Here is a 23,290-nt window from a genome sequence, read left to right on the forward strand (position 1 = left end):
CTTTAAAGTTTTTTATAATTATAATGTACACAGGATATGGCATTTCCTCATACAAAGCCATGTTGCAGTCTATCCAAGGTTCTGATCTACAGGCAAGAGAGAAACAGGGAGAAAGAGAGAGAACTGGAGGGGATGTATGCCCAGATCTTCCAGTCCTCTTATGTCCTGCAAAGTTGCTTCAATATGAGCCAAGGAAAGATGTAGGAGAATAAACAGGGCTCTATTGAAGTCAATCCACAAGTGGGTGATTCCCTCACAGGGTGGATGCTTTCAATTCTGACTTCCTTTTTCCTGACTACTGGTTGGACCTTGGCTCCTGGCTCACCCCGAGGTTGCTGCTCACAGCCCAGCTCTGACCCAAAGAGAAACTTGCACATCAGGAGTAACACTTCAACCCTTTGCCTGTTATGTTGGTTTTCTGTTTTCAGGGAATTTGTAAAGAAGAGAGCATTGGAAAATGGTGTCTGTAACCCCTCCTTCTTCCCTTTGCATTCCCAGAAGGTAGAATTAACTCTTACTCCCCATTCTGCTGTGTGTGTTGACCAGACTATGCTGTAAAGCGTGTTCTTCTTAATAGAGAGCACGTGTTGCGGTGGGGTCTAGCAGGCCACCCCACTGTTGCTGGGCAGATCTGTTTGGATGGCCACAGGCTGTGATTGGGTACTTGTGTTTCTGGGGAGATTTCAATGAAGAAGAGAAGAAGAGTTTGGATTTGATATCCCGCCTTTCACTCCCTTTCAGGAGTCTCAAAGCGGCTAACATTCTCCTTTCTCTTCCTCCCCCACAACAAACACTCTGTGAGGTGAGTGGGGTTGAGAGACTTCAAAGAAGTGTGACTGGCCCAAGGTCACCCAGCAGCTGCATGTGGAGGAGCGGAGACGCGAACCCAGTTCACCAGATTACGAGAGTACCGCTCTTAACCACTACACCACACTGGCTCTCAGTGTTACCAATGTTACCAATTTGTGGGTTGGGCTCAAAGGTTTTAAATATTGGGCACACAGCTTTGGGCTTTCTCTTTTGCCGCGTGCACCGGATCACCTGCCCACCCTCCCTAAACTGGGGATTTTGCGCTTGACCTTGCTATGCCTGTCATGGGGTCGCCTGCTTTTGGGGCAGGGGCCTGGTAGGAATTTTGTCCATTTGGCTGGAGCCATTTGGTTTTTGCCTACTGCGTAGCAAATCACCACAACTTGTAAGGTTTGCGGTTAGGCATTGGTTTAAAAATTGGTTGCTTGAGGGGTAAGTGCCTACCCCTCCAATGCTGGTGTTGCAAGGGAATTCCGTTAAAGGAATCCAGGGGCTTGCCATGCTTTCGTCCAAGTCCCTGGCATTGGGCTTGGGCCGCGCAAGCCTCTGGGAGCATGTGGGGAGAGGTGAGGGTCTGGTGCCCAGCTTCATTTCCCCCCAATATTGTTTTCCCTGACTGGCTTCTGCTGGAATCTGGAAGTCAGTTTTGTCCCTGGACGGGGGGAGAGATAGTCGGAACCAATGCCTATGCAACCACTCACAGTTATGTATTTAAATAAAGTTGTGGCCAAAATTATGCCAAAAAACTTAAACAAAAATTATGTGTGATGTGTGAGCTATTGAGGTGGCTTGGGGACCTCAACACGCAACAAAGTTTAACAGACCTTCCATTAGGATCTTGTAAGTAGCCTCACATCTAACCAGGGGATGAGCAAGAGAGAGAAAGTTTAGGGAACAAAGTAAACTTTCACTGAGAGAGAAAAGCAGGACCAGAAGGTCAGTAAAAAAATTATTGCTACAATAGGTAATATAATTGTATCATGGCAGCTGTAGATTAGGGCTGAATGAACAATTCATCACAAAGAGTTTATTCAGCAAGCCAGTTATCTTCATGTATGCCACAATAGATGCAAGCTATCATATAAATGGCTAACTGTTGTTATACATTTGCTTGCTGAATTATTCCCTGAGAAACATTTATGGCATGGGTTTAGTAAGTAACACCAATCCAAGAAAATATGGTAGAAACCCAATCTTCAACATGACAAAGCTTGTAATAAAAATGAGGAACATAATCATCTTCATAAAATGTAAGAGATTAGAAAGGGAAAGAGGAAATGTGGGAATGGATTCAAATGAATGCCCCAGAATTGCCTTAAACTTTGCAAAAGAAGTAACTCTCAGACTGCAATTCTATACATGTCTCCTCAGAAGACCCACCGAGTTAAATGGGGCTTACTCTCAGGTGAATGGGTATAGGATTGTGGCCTTATTATCATACCAGTGAAATTATAAATTTACTGAGACGTAGATCCTCCTAAACTCAGTGAAACTTACTCCTAGTAAGTGCATTTAGGATTGCAGCCCTAGCTCATAGAAAATAGTACAGTACACTCTTTTCAGAATGTAAACATTTATAAATGTATAATTTAAATGAAATCTATAGTATGTTGGCTTTTGCTTCAGGACTAAGTGGGCTGTCCTTTCGATATCTTCAAATTCTGTAGAAGGGACATACCAGTACTTCATCCTGAAGCTCTGGAATCTTCTGCTAGGAATCTGTGGCCATTTATGTGAACCTGACAAAGGATGTGCTGCAACAGCTGTTGCCATTTCACGTCATATTCCCAATGGTGTTCAATGGTGTCCCAGTCCTGCCTCTGACGTCTGCACACCTCCCATCTCCATCTGTATCCATGCCATGGTTCTGCAGGACTAAAGATATGTGTGAGTTTAGGAGTTGCTGACCAGGTGCCTCCAGGGACCTCCTAAGGCATCCATCAAAGGTCCCAGCAAATACTCCTCAAAAGTCCCAGTGCATGAGATTGTGTGTGTGTGTGTGTGTGTGTGTGTGTGTGTGTGTGTGTAGAAAAAGTCTCCACAACTGTGGGGACATTAAAGCACCCCATCCCCTGATGTCATTGTGGTATCAGGTAATGTGAAGATCTAGTCTGCTGGGCAGATCCAAATTCCTACCCCTGCTCTAGATCACAATAAATAACCCTTATGATCAATAATAATACTGTAAATATCTGCATGTCCAGTGTATATGGAGAAAGGAGGATTTCCATTCATTCTAGATTTTAGATGGTTTTACTTCAGTCAGGGAGTGTTAATGGAAGAGATTCACTGGTTCCATAAGTAATTTCACAGTGCAAACTGCACACCACCCCCACACATATTTTTTTTTTAATCAAGAGTGTTAGTCACCTTGAACACCTGGTTACCTTTTCAGGTAATAAGTGTAATCTATGCTTTTGCTTCAATAGCTCTCTCTGTTTTAACAAGGAGGGGGAGTGTGTGGCTCCATTTAGAAATGAGAACCGTGTCTGCAAATTGTTTAAGCCTGAACTGCTATCAGCACAGAACAGTAACAAAATACTAAATCCCTATTTGGACATCTCAGCAATTTAGATTTAGTATTCGTCAGATAATATTTCACACATCCCACAGCCATTTATATGCTAATAGTTCCAACAAATTATCAGATACAACCTTTTTCCTCCATAAATGACCTGTCATATTCATAACGGCATCTGCATTGGGTGACAGGATTTCCCCCTCACATATATATATATATTTATCCAGCCCAAACTGCACATCCATAAAGAAACTAATTACATGGTTTCACAGCTGATAATATACTTCCTAGCCTGCTAATTTATGATGAACAGAATAATTCAGAGAAATTGGTACCCCGGAATTTAAGGGATTTGGGAGGAGGGTACAGATGATTGATAGGGAACACAGCAAGGCACTTTTGCAATCATTCTTGACTTTTTCGCATTCCTCTAAAACATTTTTTACACTAGAGTTTTATCTAAGTCAAATTTCTATTTCACAGTGCATAAATCACAAAAAGTCATGTGACAACTTGCTTTAGATTGCCTAACCAATGTTCTTTGTGCTAAATGCTATAGATATGTTTCTTTATATGTATGTGTGTGTGCTCCTGTTCCCTCCATTCACCCCCCCTTGCCATTCCCCCACATTAAGTCCCTCAAGCTTCCTCTTCCCTCCCCACTACTCAGTTCACTCTTCACCTTCCCAACCCCATTTTTACCACTTCTCTCTTCTATTATGCACCCCGCTTTTAACCTTCACCCCCATATTCATGGCTCCTGCCCCTCTTTTTGTGCAACCTCCCCTTGTACACAACCTCCATGGTAACCTCCTGCATCTTCCTCCTTCCACAGTTTGCAAATATTAAGCACTAGTTTCACCTTCCGCTCAATTATGAAGTCACCATCTGTTCCTCTTCTGCAGCCCCTTTCATGCCCCTCTTCACCCCTATTCCCATGCCTCCTACTCCCTCCTTTTCTAAAAAAAACCCATTCAACCCCATTTTTACCTTCACTCCTGGCCATCTGATGGCCAGAGGTGACAGTAAAAATGGGGCTTCCCTTTTATGCCTTACATGTTGATTGCAGCATCTGGGTTTGAGGAGCCATGTGAACCTCACCTATCCTCACTTCCTGAGCCTACTCTAGCTAAGGAACCACCCACCTCCTCCCTGAACTAGCAAGCTAGCAAGCCCCACCTGGGCTGTGGGTCCTTGCCTGCCTTTCCTGCCTTAGCTTCCTAGAGCGTACCTCCCATTGCTCCCTATGCCTCAGAGACCCCCTTGTTTTGACCTGAGACCAGCGGCTGTGGGTCTCACTGAACCTGCCCCCGCCTTGCAGGCAGGCCACTTCCATCTGGTGGGCCTATATTTGAGTATGTTTATACAGTATGCGTGTGTGCACTTATATTGTGTCTAGCGATATTAAGCACTTTAGAAATACTGTAAAGAAATAAATGGCCATAAATATGAATGTGAGAGATCTGCTTTTTAAAGAACAGAATGCGGGAGGGGTGGGGGGAAGCAGTAGATCTGTGAAGAAGCACTATTCTGCATTTTTTTATAAGCTGTAAACCAACTGAACTTATTTGTCCTAGGTGACAATAACTATGCCTGGTGCTGATATAGTCTCCCTGTTGTAACAAGCAAATCAGGTCACACTAACATATCCAGTATAAAGGGAACAGAGTGCTTTGTGTTTCTCTGATTCACAAGGTTGTTGCAAATGCAGACATAGGCATTTTACCACCTGCCTGTGGGCAGAATTATGTAGCAGAAGCAGCCAGGACTGACACATGCCTGACCCAGACATTATTGTCTGTTCTTTTCCTGAATTGCTCTAGAAAGTAGTTACTTCTGATGAGATCTTCCCACGTCTGCTGAGACCAGAACAGCCAAGAAATGCCACTGATATTAAAAGAAGGAAGAGGACAATTCCATCCATCCCTTTCTGTAGGAATTCTCAAAACTATCAAGTCAGCTGTCTCTTGGAAGAACAGTATGACAGGAACATACTCTCTCTCACACACATTCCTTGACCTGGACATTGTTTCTGTTCCGCTCACAGTTTTGTATGGGATATGTCACCGTCACCCTGGGGCAGTATAAATTAGCAGGTATCATCAGCACCCCATCAGTATCGGCTCTCTGGTATACCCTCTGGCCCTGGACTCAGATATAATGCAAAGAGGCCTGTTGATTTGTTCCAGGGTGGAAGATCTACAGGCAGAAACCTGCCCCTACCCAAAGCAATTCTGCTCAAAGCCACCTTGAAGGTCTCAATATGGTGGGAAGAATGGACATCAGATTTGTTAAGTAAAATAAAGAAAAAGTAATCAATGCAGGGTGGCTTCCACAACCATGTGCCACAAGGAACCACATGGCTCAACTGGGTAGCAGGAGAAGTAGCACAAATGTGGAGGGAGGAAAGAGGAGCAGTAGCAAGTGTGGACGGCCATCTCTTGTGCCAGGTGAATGAATGTGATCACATGCATGCAACAACCTTCTTAAAGGAACTGCCTCTTGGGGAAAGGCCTGTTTCAATTTCAACATGGTTCAGAATAACTGAATCAAGGAACTGTAGAGTTGCAAGGGACTCCAGGAGTCCTCTAATCCAACTCCCTACAATGCAGGAATCACAGCTAAAAGATGGCCACCCAACCTTTGTTTAAAAACCTCCAATGAAGGAGAGTCCACCACCTTCTGAGCTAGTCCATTCCACTTATATATGTACATTTGGGGAAGGCCTGTAGGTTGTTCTTGGAGCTTCTACCTCTCATTCAAAAGCGTCCAAGGTTCAATCCCCAGCATCCCCAAAAGGGCTGGGAATGTTCCCTGTCTGAAATCCTGGAGAGTATATGTATTGATCTAGATAGACCAATAAAATATAGACTCAGTATAAGGCAGCTTCCAATAATAATAATAATAATTTTTTATTTGTACCCCGCCCATCTGTCTGGGTTTCCCCAGCCACTCTGGGCAGCTTCCAACAAAGATTAAAAATACATTAAAATGTCACACATTAAAAACTTCCCTGAACAGTGCTGCCTTCAGATGTCTTCTAAATGTCAGGTAGTTGTTTGTCTCTTTGGCATCTGATGGGAGAGCGTTTCACAGGGCAGGTACCACTACCGAGAAGGCCCTCTGCCTGGTTCCCTGTAGCTTTGCTTCTCGCAATGAGGGAACTGCCAGAAGGCCCTCGGCGCTGGACCTCAGCGTCCGGGAAGAACGATGGGGGTGGAGACGCTCCTTCAGGCATACTGGGCTGAGGCTGTTTAGGGCTTTAAAGGTCAACACCAACACTTTGAATTGTGTATACAGCTGGTACCTAAAACAATAAAAGATGCTGTACTCTACCCAGCTTACAGGAAGAGTGAATCCAGGAAACCCCCTGCTTGTAATATTGTCCTGTTTTTGTGTGTGGCTGCCCTCATTTCTCTAAATATTTGGCACTATCTTTCAGTTTTAAGTCTTCCACCCTCATTGTTTGGTGTTACGAGCACTGATACCAATTCTGAATAGCTCCAGTAGTTCTTCAAAGCTTATACAAAATAAATCTTTCCCCTCTAACATCCTTTGTTAGCCAAATGGTGATAAGTCAGGCAAGAACAGTACTATTAAAAAGATGACCTTGTAAAAATGAAAGGTTGAATTAGGGGCAGGAATGTTTGAAATAGAAATTCCCAGCAAATCCTTGGTACACCGTTGACTCTGTCTCATTTCCTGAATGTAAATATTGAAAGACCTTGAAGGGTTTCCATCATGAGAGCGGCAGCTGTTTGCATGGGAGGGAATAACTGGTTACATTTCGTACATTCATTTAATTCTCAGAACCTTGGGGGTTTTGTTTGTTTGCCTTTAAATGTCCTGACACATTTGACGAAAGAAAGATCCTGCCGTTGTTCTTCCAGAAAGAAAAGTCAGAGATATTATACAATCTCAGTTGCCGCATGCAGGGAAAGAGGGATCCCTGTTTCACATTTTAGACCACGTGGGACTAATTCTCAAGTCCATATACACTAAGGACCACCCCAAGAAAGGTTGCTGCCTAAGGTGAAGCAGCAAATGGTGCCACCTCTCCCCTTCAGTTCCAGGTGGGTGGTACTCAAAGTGGGACACATTCTCTTGGCACCTGAAGCAAAATTTTCGCTAGTACCCATCCCCCTCCTGCCAGTAAAATATAATGAAAACTAGGTTAAAAACCCATCTATCTACTGCTCTTTCCTAACATCCAGAATGTCTTCACTCTGTCTAATGGTAGAGCCAGCCCTAGCAAGTCCACTAGTTCACTGAAGCTAAGTTCAGACATTTCACTAAACCATGTTTATGCTGTTATAATTATTTTAGCCTTTAAGGTACTACAACTCTGATGCTTGTGCCTGCTTTAGTTTCCCATCGGCTCAGCACTCAGAACCATAAGTTCAGTCCTGTCTCCTTAAAGCAGAGCAATGGCCTAAGCTGTGGTTTGACAGTGAATTCAGATGTGACAGCAAACCGCAGCTGACAGAAACTGCAGTTTGCAAACCAGCTTTGAATCCTAGTTTGATACCCTGGTTTGCTAGCCCACTGCAAACCACAGCATGGAAACTGGTGTTGCTTCAGTCATTTACAAACTATGGTTTGGCATTATGTCTGAATGTGGTCACAGAGAGACTATTAGACATTGTTAAATGGGCCTGTGTATTTGTGTCAAAGTGACAAATTTTCTTGATTTAAAAATAGTGGATATTTGAAGTCTGTTGATAACACTGCTATAAATATTATGAGGTGTAAAAAAAGAAAGCACAGCAACTGCTGTTTAAGAGCTTTCTTTTCTTTTTCTGTCGCTGTGTTATATCTTTAACATATCCAAGAACTGGTCCTTGAACGCTGCTGAGAACTTTGCTCACACCATAAAGCGTGAAATCGTTCTCCCATGTAAACTATACAAGGAGCAAAATCAGGTGCCTAAATCTGAAAATAATTTCCAAGAGAAATATTGCCAGGGGAAGAAAAATACTTTGTCACTTTGCATCAAGTTACATCTTCCTATATCTCGCCAGATGACAAAAGGAGATGCTCTCCAAAATGATGTGTTGGAAGTCATCTGATGGCCAGGACATCTGAAGTCCTTGCCTGCCTTAGCCTGCTAAAGCGGACCTCCCACTGCTCCCTATGCCTCAGAAAAGCCCAAAGGGCAAGTCTTTGTAAGAAAAGAATGCCTGGGGTTTAGCTGCTTAATTCATACTTGGATGCTTAAATAAGGTCTCAGTTCTGTATTGTGAGCCATGTGGGTGGACAGCTGGAACTTGCAGTCTTGTCTGCAGAAGTCTAACTGAGGTATCTGAAGCTCATGAATGCTGTTACAGTCACAACATGTGTGAAGAGAAGATGCCCATTTTTAGGGTCACCTTCAGACCTGGTATTTTGTGAAAGGGATTCAAGAACATTTTGAAAATTTAGGTTTATGCACATAAAGTGGATTAAATTGTTCTGTTGCCCTTAAGAAACCCATTCATTTTTTAAAAACAAAACCAAAAAACCAAAATGGACTCCCTGCAATTAGGAAAGTGATGGGGACAGGTACTGAAACATGTAGGATGAATGAATGGTTAATGGGAAGATGTGCAAAATATTATATAAGGATATTGTCACCATATAATATTTTTGGGGACAAATCAGAATGAATGCTCCATAAAGATCTGACACTTACCTATACAGCTGCAAATAAAACGTTTTAAATGGTGAGAGAGAGCTATGCCAAATTCAATGTATTTTTCAAAACTTTTTTTTAAAGAAAGATTTTCACAGCGTTTTTAATATGTGTGTAGATTCCACCCTCATATAGTCTAATCTCTGTGCATGGTTTGTACAAGGAAATCAAAATGGAAGCTTAATAAACAGGACGTCTGGAAGAGCCATAAGTGTTTGGATGTGGACTTGGATGAGCTATTTGAAGATTCCAGATTCTGAGCTCTGTTGAAAACTGTTTTTATTAGCTTTGAAGTATTCTTTTTATGTGCGGAGACTGCATGTGGTGGGATCTGCATGGGGCTCAGCAGAACCCACTCACCCAGCATTCCTCCACAAGAAAATATCAGGGGAGCTCTAGAACTTGAGGAACTTGACTGGCTAGAAAAATGACTGGGGGAAAGAAAAAACAGCAATGCAGCAGGGTGATGAATCTGGCAGTTGCTCCAAGAACACAGTCCAGCATAAAGGTAAATTAGGTTTGCTATGCCACTCTCTCTATGGATTAAGCAGGGCAGCATCACAAGGCTTTCTTAGATCTCTCCTCCCAAATACAGCTGTTTTAAAGCCGTTCCTTGGCTAGACACCTTGCTTAGCTCCTGCTTTGTAGTGATTTACATGGGGGATTCATGGCAACTCCTGAGAACATTTCTTCTTCCTTTGCCTCCCAATATGGCACCCTTCCTTTCTCACAGTCTTGCGAGCATCTGTCTTCTCCACCGAGATGCTTTATCTCGTTATTTTATCTCCTCTTGTAAAGTGCTTTAAGATGCTTGTATGAATGGGGTTACATAAAATTAAATTGAATTCAATTGATCATTTTAGTAAAAGTAAGATTTTTGGGCTGTGAAACATTGGCTTCTGTGAGAATTTTTAAAGGTTATAACTTTTGGCAGTAAAAGCAAGGAAATTCAAAGTTACAGCTGTCACGCCAACTTTAAATCAACCTTTTTTTATTAGGTGTGGCAGTGGTCTAAGATCACAGGAATCGATGAAAGAGGACATGGTTTGCAATCATAAAAATACAAAGATAACACAAGTGAATAGCAGAGAACCTGCACAAGCATCGCTGACACAAAACCCCACATATATTAAGTAAAATAGAAACACCGCCACCTGACCCCACCCCCACTCACCTTTCCCCCCTCCACCTCTTTCCCCCTTTTCTTCCTAATGTCTCAACAAATGAAACTGATCTGTAAAAAATGTTACTTGGAAAAAGAGAGAGAGAGAGATTGCAGACAGTTTTGTAAACCAAGAAAATCTTTAATAAAAATACATTTAAAAAATACAAAGATGTAAGATTCAGAAAATGTGAAGTTTCATAATTTTAATGTTTAAGTCCCAATCAATTTGAGGTGGAATGATGTTACCAACTTGTTTGTTTCTTATATCCCACTTTTCCTCCAAGGAGTTCAGCACTACATACATAATTCTCCTCTCCCCTATTTTACCTTCACAACAACCCTGCAAAGCAGGCTAAGGCTAAGGAATAGTGACTTCCCAAAAGTCACCCACTGGGCTTTGTGGCTGAGGTGGAATTTTGCCACTAGATTTGTCTCTTTAGGTTTCCATTTAACTTAAGATAAGAAAATTGATGGATGGACCCTGCCTTTAGGATGGGACATACATAGTCCAGCTGGTCTTTTCATACCTCCTTTTCCAACTCCAGAGTGCCACACAGAATCATAAATTCATAGAACCATAGTTCTACTTACAGGCAGGTAGTCGTGTTGGTCTGCCGTAGTCAAAACAATTTTTTTTATAAAAAAAAATTCCTTCCAGTAGCACCTTAGAGACCAACTAAGTTTGTTATTGGTACTGTATGAGCTTTCGTGTGCATGCACACTTCTTCAGATACACTGAAACAGAAGTCACCAGACCCTTATATATAGTGAGAGGGTGGGGACGGGTATTACTCAGAAGGGTGGTGGGAATGGGTGATTGGCTGATAGGTGTGGTAAACCTGTTGACGACTGTTAACAACTGCAATTGGTCTTACAGGAAAAAGCAAGGGGTGAGATGGCTAAAAATAGCTTTATCATAACAGACTTAGTTAGTCTCTAAGGTGCTACTGGAAGGATTTTTGTTTGTTTGTTTGTTTCATAGAACCATAGAATTGTAGAGCTGAAAGGGACCAGAAGGGTCATTTAGCCCAACCCCCTGCAATGCAGGAATCTTTTTGCCCAATGTGGGGCTTGAACCCACAACCCTTGGATTATGAATCTCTTGCTCTACCAAATGAACTATCTGATACAGGAAGAAGCTGTAGAGCAAAATAACCCAGGCAACTCGAGTAAGCAAGCCAAACCATACGCATTATAGAGAAACAATCTACTAGAGAGGAATTGTAAATGCTACCTTTGTCATTTGGATTTTAAAAAATTTACTTAGAAGTTAAGTCCCAAATAAGTGTATTTAGGCCAGAAGCTTTGGGTTGACATTTGGGGTGTGTCTTTGTGGTAATAACTATTTGGGCTATTATGATGAGCTCCTACATTTCAAAGTTCGCCACTACACACCATTGGCAACGGTCTGTCTTTAATTTTTTTGTAGGGTACAAAACGATTGCTTTTTGGAAACGCGATATAGAAATATGAAGAGTGAACCTATTACTTGTGAAGAAAGATTTCTTTAGGAAGATTATGAATAATGAAAGTAGTCTGTGATCGTATTTCCTCCTTGATACAAATAATTAATTAGGTAATGAAATCTCTTTTATCACCCTAACATAAAATTAAAGACCCAGGGTAAATGAGGTTTCAGCCTAATTTCTCAACAGAAGCATTCCCTTGTGACCCTTCATGTTAGTACAATAAGGGAACTTTGGGTTGAAAGAAGCTGTGTATGTATGTGATAAAAAAGGCAAAATGGGCCATCAAAGCTCCACTGCAATGCTTAAAGTTCCCTAGCTCTATCTAGTGGCTGAAAAGACACATATTTGTCATTAGAAAACCATGGCCCCAGTAGGATGTGGTACTGGATGGAATTTATTTTGTTTCCTCTGCCTTATTTGCACAGTGGGAAATGCAGTGAAACTTTGGGGTAATGCCTGCTCTGACGCAATGTTGTCTAGCCTTCCTGCAAAAAAATTGGGATGAATGCTCAATAAATAGGTCATCTGGAGGTGCTCAGAGACTCTTGCTGATCTACTGCAAATCACCCCATGATCTGTCAGTGGATCCCAATCTACCTTCTGTCCACTTAGATTATGCAGCATAGTTTACTCAGTTTCACTAATACAATGCTCCAAACAAATTTCCACTAAGTCATTTATCCTTTTTTGAGTTAATGGAAATATTGAAATCATTTGTCAACCAATGATCCTAACCTCAAGAGATGCGTGTTAAAACCTGCCTATGGCTGGTGCTTCCTCTCAGCAGTCAGTGCTTCCTCTCAGCAGTCAGTGCTTCCTCCCAACAGCTTCCAACATGTTCCACACTACTGGTTCTTCTGCAACAGCTACTACAAAGCCCATACATTCTTTCCCTCTTCTGTCATGGCCCAGGCCTCAAGATCAGAGGGGGAGGAGCAGGCCGGATCCAGGGCTGATATACCACTGGCAAAGGAAATGGATTTGGTTTATGACACAGAGCCTGACACAGGACATTCACAAGTGCCATCCTCTGAGCCTGGGGGTTCACATGTCTCCTGAAAGATCACACACCCCTAATGGTGCACTGTGCCAGATAGGGGCCTGGCCCTTGGTCTTCAAGCAAAGGGATGATGCTTGGAGGGTCACTGGACTGAAGGCTGGTCTATATAAAGCCTGAGTCCACCTCCAACCTTATTGGGAGCAAGTTGCTCACTAGGAGCTGTCCATAGTGCTGAAACTGCTCGGCAGCTTTTTCTTTGGCTCCAAGCTGCCCTTTTCTTCACTCCCCTACAGTCACTGGCCAAACCTGCTAATTTAGCACCTTTTAGTATGGGTTGCTGTATAGCAGGGGTGGTAAATCTATGGCCTCCCAGATGGTGATGGACTAGGAGTTTCATCATCCCTGATCACTAGCCATCCTGGCTAGAGCTGATGGGAATTAGAGTTTGATAATATATGGAGATATCACAAGTTCTCTAGCCTTGCTGTAGATTTTGCCTTCTCTTCCACTTGGGCTCCCTTGGTTCCAGCATATGGTTGGCAGAAATGATGCCAAAGATTAGACACAAGTCTCTCATGGTGCTTCTCTTCATATATCTGAAATGTTCGGGAGCCGCGATGGCAAACTATAGCTCATGTGGTGTTATAGGATGCTGAGTTACCCTTTCAGTGGCAATCCACCACAGCAATGCAATGCCCACAAGCAATTAGATCTAAGCACCAAACTTTTCTCAACAATTTACTCCCACACCAAATTGCTTTTTGAACACATGAGCGATGTGTTGGGAAAAAAATCTGTTTACTGAAAATTCAAATTCTGTATTTCTTTTTTAAAAATCATCTTTAAAGCTTGTTTTTTAAAAAAAACAAAAACAAAAACAGCAAGGCTCTATCAGAGCAATGCAGTTATATCACAATCCTTTTAAGAAGCATAGAGCACAAGGAAGGGTTATCAAGCTTAAAACATTTTGAAACTTACTTTGATGAACATTTGCAAAACTCATAAAGAGATTTTTTTGTTCTTTGGTAAAGCTTTTATGGATAATTTAAAAACTCTAAATGCATGTGCATGTCAGTAATTTATTCTGCAGAGATTGTCATTTAATTGAATTGTAACTAGCATAGTTGTTCTGACTACACCCTCAGGAGGCTTTGAAAATGAGAAAAAGAACACTTTAGATTGTTTCTCCTTGATTAGAAAAAAAGAGAGAGAGAGAGAATGCCCTACATATTTTTTGAAATGCTGGATCCTCTAGCTGACAGAACCACGGAGTCCTGTAGAACAGATTAGACATTTTCCAGATATCTTGAGCTATTATAGGCAAACATGTTGCAGCATATTAAAAAAACAACCCTGCACCAGTTACTCGAGGGTATTTTTTTTAATGGAGAACAGAAAATTCATTTTATTATGAGAAGACTGCAGCATATGAGCACAATCTTCATCAAGTTGCCACCTCTTTTTCTGGCAGTGCCAGTGCCAGTATATTTTGACTGAAAGCCGGGGGAACAAATGGGGGAGCAGGAAACTGGGGGTGGAATCTGCTACCTGTCATTAGTCTATGGAGTCATCCCTGAAGGTTCCTCTCCTTTTAACAGCTAAATGAAAATTATCAGACAAGGGCAACCAAAATAAGGAGGCGGAACATCTCCCTAATGAGGAAAGATTACAACATGTGAGGCTTTTCAGTTTAGGGGAAAAAGACAAGGGGGATCTGATTTTGTTGTTTAGTCAATTAGTCATGTTCGACTCTTCGTGACCCCATGGACCACAGCACACCAGGCACTCCTGTCTTCCACAGCCTCCTGAAGTTTCGTCAAATTCATGTTGGTCGCTTCTATAACACTGTCCAACCGCCCCGTCTTCTGTCGTCCCCTTCTCCTTGTGCCCTCAATCTTGCCCAACATCAGAGTTTTTTCCAGAGAGTCTTCTTTTCTCATGAGGTGGCCAAAGTATTTGAGTCTCAGCTTCAGGATCTGTCCTTCCAGTGAGCACTGCCTTGTCGTGGCGAAGGGGCTTGAATAACTCAGAGAAGCTATGAGCTATGCCGTGCAGGGCCACCCAAGACGGACAGGTCATAGACAAGAGTTTAGACTAAATGTGATCCACCTGGAGAAGGAACCAGCAATCCACTCCAGTACCCCTGCCAAGAAAACTCCATGGACAATAACAATGGGATCTGATAGAGGTGTGTAAATTATACATGGTGTCAAGGGAGTTGATAGGGGGAAGTCTTTCTGCCTCTCTCATAATACTAGGACTTGGGGACAAGCTAAACATTGGAAGATTCAGGATGGACAAAAGAAAAGTACTTCTTCACGTATCATAATGGCATTTGCTCCCACAAGATGTTGTAATAGCCACCTTGAATGGCTTTAAAAACAGTTTAGACAAATTCATGGAGGATACGTCTATCAACAGCTACTAGCTACAGTGGGCTATATTCCACCTCTCCTGGTAGAGGTAGTAAGTTTCTGAATATGAGTTGCTGTGGGTCACAAACAGGGAGAGTATTGCCACACTCAGGTCTTGCTTCCTGGCTTCCCAGAGGCATCTGCTTGTCTACTGTGAGAAGAGAATGCTGGGCTAGATGAGCTTTGATCCTTATCCAGCAGGACTTTTCTTATGTCCTTATCAACCCAAACTTTTTCCAACCTAGCAAAAGAGTCGCCTGTGGCTTTTGTGCCTGCCTTACGGCTGTTAATGGAGTAAGAGCTAACTCATGATAAAGGTGACAACCCTAAATTATCCAGAAACTATAGCTGCTTCTTTATGAACAAGGGAAAGAATCGTTTGAAGAAATACAGGGAAGCGAATCACCCTGTTGAAAGAGAACTTGGCCACTTTACTCACAGACTGAAAGGAAAAGATGCTAAAGTTTGTTGTTATTCCTTAGTTCATTATTGGCATGAGAGCTGAGTTGAAACAGAACTCAGTAAACAAACTTATTATGGAACTGAAGTTTATAAGCCCCTGAATCCCAAAATAGGCTTTGCACAACCCCATATCCTATATCTCCATAACTGGAGTGGGGGGCTAACTCTTTCAAGAGCCACAATCCAATCAAAGCCAGTGTTAGATAATGCACAATGGACAATGCTCATTGATGTGTGATGACCCTTAGATGCCAAGATATGGCTGTATATATTGTGGTGGTCCAAAGCTAATCGCAGGGTGTATATCCACATCTCCAGAGTGTCCTCTTTGAGATAGCAGTGAATTGTGTCCAGCTTAATACTCTATTTTGGTGTAACACACTGTGTAGCAGGCAAAATATAGAGAAAATAATATATTAAAAACTGGGGTGGTGCACCCCAAATTAAGTTTTGTGCTGTAGATTTTTGTCGCTGTTACCTTGTAAATGGGTCTACACATTGTGGATGGTGAAAAAATGACTTGAAGGCCTCTAAACTGGTGACTCCACAGCTTGAGAGCACCTCTAACAATTTTTCATAGCTGTTTAGCTTCAATGTTTTGCAAGGCAGTAGCTATTTCCTGTAATCTCCCTCTCCCTATTACTGCTCAGTAGAATGGCAGCCTGCTGACAACCATTCCTGGGTCATTTGGAGGAAGCTAGGTTAGAAATACTTTAGCAGCTGGGCCTAAATTGACACAGTTCTTTGCCATTTGTCCTTATTTGCTGCTGACATTCCTAGGATGGCGTGATGCTGAGAGGCCCAAAGGAAACCTTTGTCACTGTGTCTGAAAGTTAGAGGAAGAAAATGGAGACTTTTGAGGTTCACAAACCACTTGTCCAAGCTTAGTGGGGAAGAGAGAATAATGATGAAAAAGACTTTTCAGGCACTTTCTACAGCTCTCCTCAGGCTATCTATTTCTGTGTGAAACCAACACATGAGTGGGGATGACCATGCTAAGCTACACCCCTGCTACAGCTCCCATTGCCCTCCACAAAGTGGGCAGTGAACTACTCATCATTCATACGCCCATGTGGACAAATAAACCATGATGGTTGTTCAAGAACTTCTAAACCATAAAAATCCTTGATTGTTGGGAATCCAAGACAGCCCCTTTGGCCTCCTTGGCCCATTTCTTAGTATTATAAACAACTGACATGTGCTGCTCATATTTTCAAAGCCATAAAATCCATATTATTCCAAACAAAGGAAGCAGCTTGCTCCAGTCATTTGATGACTTATCACCCAGTGAGCCTTATTGTGAGCCTCCACTGATTTATCGTACCATACCAAGGAGTATGCTGTATAATTCTGTTGTGCGCATCCTACTGATTTACTGTAAAAATGTACCAAAGATTATACTACAGCTTTGTAGCAAGATTTTCACTTACAAGGCCATGAAACTGGACCACGTAACTTTGCCATGAAACACTCTGATTTAGTAAGGAGCACCAGGGGGAGGGGGGTATTACATTGTGCAATTCTGGACTCTCTAATTTACTGTGGCGCTCTCAGCAAGTCTTCTGGGTTGGTTTTAACAGCCTGCTGATGGAAGCAAACCATTCTTCCCAAATGGCAGCAATGAAGTATCTACATGAAAACTTCCTGAGCACATTGTCCGGCCACATTTTTGCCATATTTATTACCAATTCTCCCAATATTCATGGACAAGGTTTTTAAATGCCGTAATTCATCAAGGAGCTTTTTATAAACACATATATTTTGGACTTCAGTAATCTGCTCAGCTGAATGAGCATGAGCTGGATCTGATCCCCATGGCATCATTGTAGTCATATTTCTTACAAATATAAGCAACTGCAGAATCTACATGGGGAGGTCACACTGAAGCATGGAGCCACCTCAAATTTGGTTACATATGTGCAAAATGTACTTCTTGTTTGAGAGTCCCAGGTTTTCACTGTAGGGCCCCAGTCAGAAGAAGCATCTGTTGATATCTTTAGCAGTGGGAAGTGGTGCAGAGCTTTTTATTGTAGAAGACCTCAGGTTCAATTCCTGGCATCTCCAGGTAGACCCAGGAAAACATAGTGTCTGAAATCCTGGATAGCAGCTGCCAGTCTGTGCAGAGCAGGGGTGGAGAACCTCCATCTTATGGACCTAATTAGACCTGCCAGCCCTTCTCATTTGGCCCACCAAGCCATTCTGCTCAAGCCACACCCACCTGCCCCAAAACTGAGGTCATATATGATGTCAGTTGTGGGGCAGGTAAAATCCCAGAAGGGCCGAAAGGAGCTGATCAGCAGCACTTACGTCCTTTTAAAGGCACTTGGAACTGTCAGCTGATTGCCAAAGCACAGCGCAGGGCTCTCTACAAGAAGCAACAAGTGGCTGGTTGTTGGGGCTTGAAGAGAGCCCCATGCCCAGCTGAAGCCCTGACTTCAGGGAATTTCTCGTTCCTGAACCCTTTAGAGCAGCCAAGTGGGCTGGAGCAAGCAGCATGGATTCAAAGCACTTCTATCAGTGCTTGGAATGCAAACTGCTTCCTCTGCAAATAAAAGAAAAACTTCCCTGTTTTTAAATGATAGATAACACTGAACAAAGTGGACCAATTGTCTGACAGGCAGCTTGCTACATTCCAAGCATCTAATAGCCTTTAGGATGCTCTCCCAGGGACCAGAGAATTGCAGCCTCTGTGATATATTTTACGAGTTCATTTAAGCCACGTGAGCAGGCATGGGTGGGATGATGATGTCACAAACAAAATTTTGCTACGCAAAGATACTCCAGCAAATTGTTGGTTGATTTCCAGCAGTGTTATAAGAAAGTGGAAGACCTGCATCAAGATTTTGTTGAATGCTTCTAGGAAAAAGAAAACCAATTCTTTGCTAACAAAGAAAAGATTCCACTGCTCCACCCACCCACCCACCCCAAAATATTGAGTATATGTAGAGTACACATACTTAATTACAGTTGTCATGCAAAATAAGACATGAAAGGTAGTACCATTAGAATCTCAACAGTTATTTCTTACTCATTCTTTTCAGGGCTACCATCCTACATACAGCTGAATTGCTTAAATCCAATTTACTTCAATGGAATTTAAGCTGGTAACTGAGTATATGATGACAGCCGAAATCTTGAACCATTAATCACACCCAGTGTTAAAACCATGAAATTATTGTTGACAATTTATATATCCCTCCACCTCCTCAAAATCTACCCATCTCAGTGTGTTAAGATTACTATGCACAAGCTTCTAACAGATAAGTTATTACTTTTTTTAAAAAAGGATCAAAAGAATAATAAATCTTGGACTAAGCATAGATAATGTTAAAGTGGCTAAAGGCAGTGAAGAACCACATGACCCACACTGCCACAAGAAATGACTGTGTGAGTCAGTCCATAGCCTTCTGCTCTCTCCTCACTCATTCTCAAATCGGAGTATCCAAGTACACTCAAAACACCCTGTACAATATACAACCGCCCTCTGTCCCAACCACATCTCTACCTGCCCCATACCTGACACCATACATGACTTCAGGTGTAGGGAAGGTGTGCATGGCTTTGAAACAAAATACCCTTGTGGGCCTAATGTGGGAAGCCTAATGGACCAAATTAGTCCTGGAGCCAGTGGCTCCCCACCACTGGTCTACATGGACCAAAATCTGTTTGCACATTAAAATATATAATTTGCTTGTTGTGGCCTTCTTTGGCTTGTTTGCAACAATCATTTGCAAGCACACACAGGCGTAGCTTTCAGGCTGGTAACCCAGCAGAGGTTGCATTAAGCCAGCTGTCTCATGAACCAACACCTCATCAAAATGCCTAGATCTCAAAATGCAGAACTCCTTCTTCAAGCTGCTATTATTATGCAGATGGCAGCAGCCTCACAGGTTTAGAACTCAAACCAATGAGCCCCACTAGTGTCCTTGCTAACTCAAACAAGTGGCAGATACCAAAAATGAGTCTATACAGTACCTTTATCTCACACTCTGCCTGACCAGCAAAGTTACAAGCATCTTCCTCTTAATACAGGGACGGGGAACCTGTGGCTCTTCAGATCTTCTCAGAATGCAACTCCCATCATTGCTGTCCATTGCCATACTGGCAGGTGCTTCCCTGGGCAGCTCAGTCGGTACAGCATGAGACTGTTAATCTCAGGGACATGGGTTTGAGCGCCACATTGGGCAAAAGATTCCTGCGTTGCAGGGGGTGGAACTAGATGACCCTCGTGGTCCCTTCCAACCAGGGCCGTAGCTAGGGGGTGGTGAGGTGGCCCCCCACCAGGGGCGCAGGCGATGGGGGGCACAAAATTGGCTAAAAATATGTCCATACATATAAATCTTGATTATTACCTAATAAGAAATGGTTTTAAATAGAGAGTGAATTGAATGGGTGGAAAGGGGAGGGGTTGGAAAAGAGGCGGAAAGAAGAGCTAATTTGTCTGTGGCTGGGGGGCACAATCTGGATGGTTTTGCCAGGGGCACAAGATCACCTAGATACGGCTCTGTTTCCAACTCTACAATTCTATGATTTTAACATCTGTAATACCAGTGTGGCTTTTCTTTTAGAAAAGTGAATCAGCCAAAATCATGACTGTCACTTGCTCTCCCCTTCCAGGCTACCCCATAGCACTCTGGAAAATGGAAGCCACCACAACCCCATGCCTTTTCTACTGGGGATGCAGGTCCCCAACTTTAATTTATATCTCACACCTTTGTTCCAAATAATTATAATAATGCCGTGGGAACCTTATATATTACTTTGCATCCTGCAGAGCATGAAAAGGTTACAAAAACTAAACAACAAATTAATCAAACGTCAAGGGGGAAAGATGCATAGTAGCTGTGGGCATTTGTGTTACCCTTAAAAAAAAAAAGATATGTGGTATTTTTCTGGGCTGAAAACCTACAGTGATTTCTGATGGAAGCAGAGACGAGCGTCAGTTCTGTGGCGTGCTGCTGCCCTCTGCCTTGAGTCTGGAGAAGAACTGCTCCTGCTGCTCGTGGTGTTCATGACAAACAGCATCAGGAGCCATTCTTTACAAATCAAATCCCATTTTCATAACTCAGGAATCTAAAGCTGTCATTAGACACATGGGACTGTGAGTAATGCTGAGCTCTGTATCTGTCTATCCGTCTATCTATATAGGACTGTCTTACCGTATCTCAAAATAATATCTACCCAGACGTAATAAGCAGGTGCAAGGTATCATTATTGTTCACTGTGCAATGGAAGACTTGCCTGTGCAGTCATAACAGAGTCATTCAACACTTCTGCAGCATGTCCTTGCGTCTTGCTACTTGACATCTTTGTTCTTAACTCTAGTTTTTGCCAGTTGCTTTCACTTTTTCGTTTCCGTATTTATTCTCTTCTCCTTGTTCCTTCTTCCCGTTGTCCTCTTCCCCCTTCATTTAAATTGTTGCATGCCTGGGTGCCACACCCTCCATCATCCAGCTGGCACATCAGGGAAGGTGCTCTTACATATGAACATGGATCTCCCGTGTGTGGAGGATCTGTACACATGTGCCCTTTCTCATACATGCCGGATGCATGAGTGGTGTGGCACAGCTGCCAGGCACCTCCACGAAAAGCACACACAGTGTTTATCTCTCAGTGCAACAAAAACATCCATTGATTCCGGAATCTTAATTTAGAACAATTTAAGAAGAACTCAACATGAACAGATTTCAGAAATAACCTCCTGACAAGAAGACAATGGCTGATTAAGCTTTTTAAGTGTGGGCACATGTTATAGACATAAGCACTTATACATGTATTGTTTTCTGTAGGGGGGAAGGAAGCGCTGTGCATTTTTGTTATATTTTAAAAGCATGTGGAATTGGGTTCATGAGTTACACATATAAAGACACCAAAAATTATTTCATTGGGGAAGAGCTGTTTGTTTTATGCTCATGGAAGAGGCATGTGAATAATCAAGTATCACACTTTTAAATACACTGTACAAAATGGACAAAGGCACACTCCTCCATTGTCCCCCAAGACCGATGGATGCCAACCAACCAACAAAATAGACAAAGGATGTGGAATTAATATCCTTTTGTTGCTTTTATTTTGGGGGGTCATGCAACAAAATACACTCCAGGGAACTAAGTTATATTTGAAAATCAAACCCAATAGCCCCAAATCAGTCCATATTTATACTCAGCAAAACAATACATTTCTGTCCCTGTTGCAAACACACTATTCATAAATAGTGTTGAAACCAACAAATGTCATATAGATACATGCAAATTAAGATCACAAGCATAATTTGTTTCAGCATGTCACTTTTTTAAAAAAAAAATCTTATGATAAACGGTCCATTTATGTTATCTCGCAGAAGTGATTTTCTCTTCCATAACGATGAGAATTTTTATATTCTTCATTATGCATACAGATGATATTAAAAGTTGTGCTTTAAAGACTTAGGTAGCATGTTCCAATTTAAAATATATGGATCGATGAAAGAATGCAATACTTGAATAACTCAGTTTTAAGCCTAAACCATACACGAAGGAGGACCACTTGAGGCTGGAGATGGAGGATAACATTACTGATAAATTCCTGCACCTATATAAAATCTAAGATATATGAAGTATTGGTTCTAACCTACACAGAGGAGCCTTCAGAAATGTGACCCCCCCCAACAATATATAATAAAGCAAATATATCTTTTAATGAATTGTGGGGTTTTTGTAGGAATCAATGGTATAATGTGTCTGTGTTTTGTTTTGTTTTAAATGTGTTGTATGTCACTTGGAGAACTTTGGGTAACAAGCAATCAACAAGTCTAAAAAAATATTTTTAGTTTCTTGGAGTTTGTTTCATTTTGTCCGCATTGTGTGACTGCAGGATTTAACAGAGTTACTGAAAGGAACATTTTTAAAAAATGTTGCTAAACTACAGCAGATGCAAGCTAATGGAGAAGAGCGTCGTGGCATCCATCAGAATTCTGAACTACCTAATGAAGCAATCCACCCTGCTGTGCAGATTCCTCCACAGATTTCTTCCTTAGAGCGCTACGTTTAAAAGATGTTATTTTATGCCACGTTCAAGGGAAAGATGTGTAGGTTGCAGGTGAAATGAGAGGTGCACTTGTACAAAGGGCTTTACTGCATTTAATGAGATAAGCTAACAGACAGAGCCGAATTCACATGTGATGTTTCAAGGCAGAGTTGGTTTGGCCAGTTACTAAGAAAAGTATCAGTTCCAGAAGATGCAGCTTCTAGCAGGTCATGCTACAATGGATATTGTTTTGCAGCTTAAATAATAAATGCAGCTTCATTCATCCCTTGTGGTATCTCCAATGACCTCCTACAAAACGTAACAGACCAACTTCACACTTTGAATTTAAACCAATTCAGCGCCATAAAATATTAATATTTTTCAATAACAAAAAACCATTAGCGTCACAGAATGGAAACTTTCCTGCAGCATGTCTGATGAGGAATGAGAGGGAAGTTATCTAGTAACCAAGGCATGCATCCACCCATCTTCCATGCTTGCTTTTGGGTCATTGATCACATCAGTATTCTCCTCCTTAGATAGAAAGGCTTGGAGGCAGTGATTTCCGCCCTGTCCTGTGTTCATCGCAATCAGGTCCACTTCTGTTCTGCTACAGCTCAGCTTCTGCTAAAACCTACATTATTCTCCTCATCCTCCCCAGTGGCTGAAACTAGCATAATCAATTATGTAATCAAATGGGTTATTAACTTTGGTTCATTTCGACAGAAGGAAAACATCAACAACAATGCAGAAAATAAAATATTTATGTAACA

The 23,290-nt window shown here is 42.1% G+C and overlaps 1 long non-coding RNA gene across 1 annotated transcript in view; it reads left to right on the forward strand.

The window, feature by feature from the left end:
• LOC310759902 overlaps window positions 1–23,290 on the forward strand; it is an 89,337-nt gene that overhangs the window by 34,555 nt on the left and 31,492 nt on the right. The window lies entirely within an intron of this gene.

This window comes from Podarcis filfolensis (genome assembly GCF_964270895.1).
Source record: "Podarcis filfolensis genome assembly, chromosome: 3".
Lineage (NCBI taxonomy): Eukaryota > Metazoa > Chordata > Lepidosauria > Squamata > Lacertidae > Podarcis > Podarcis filfolensis.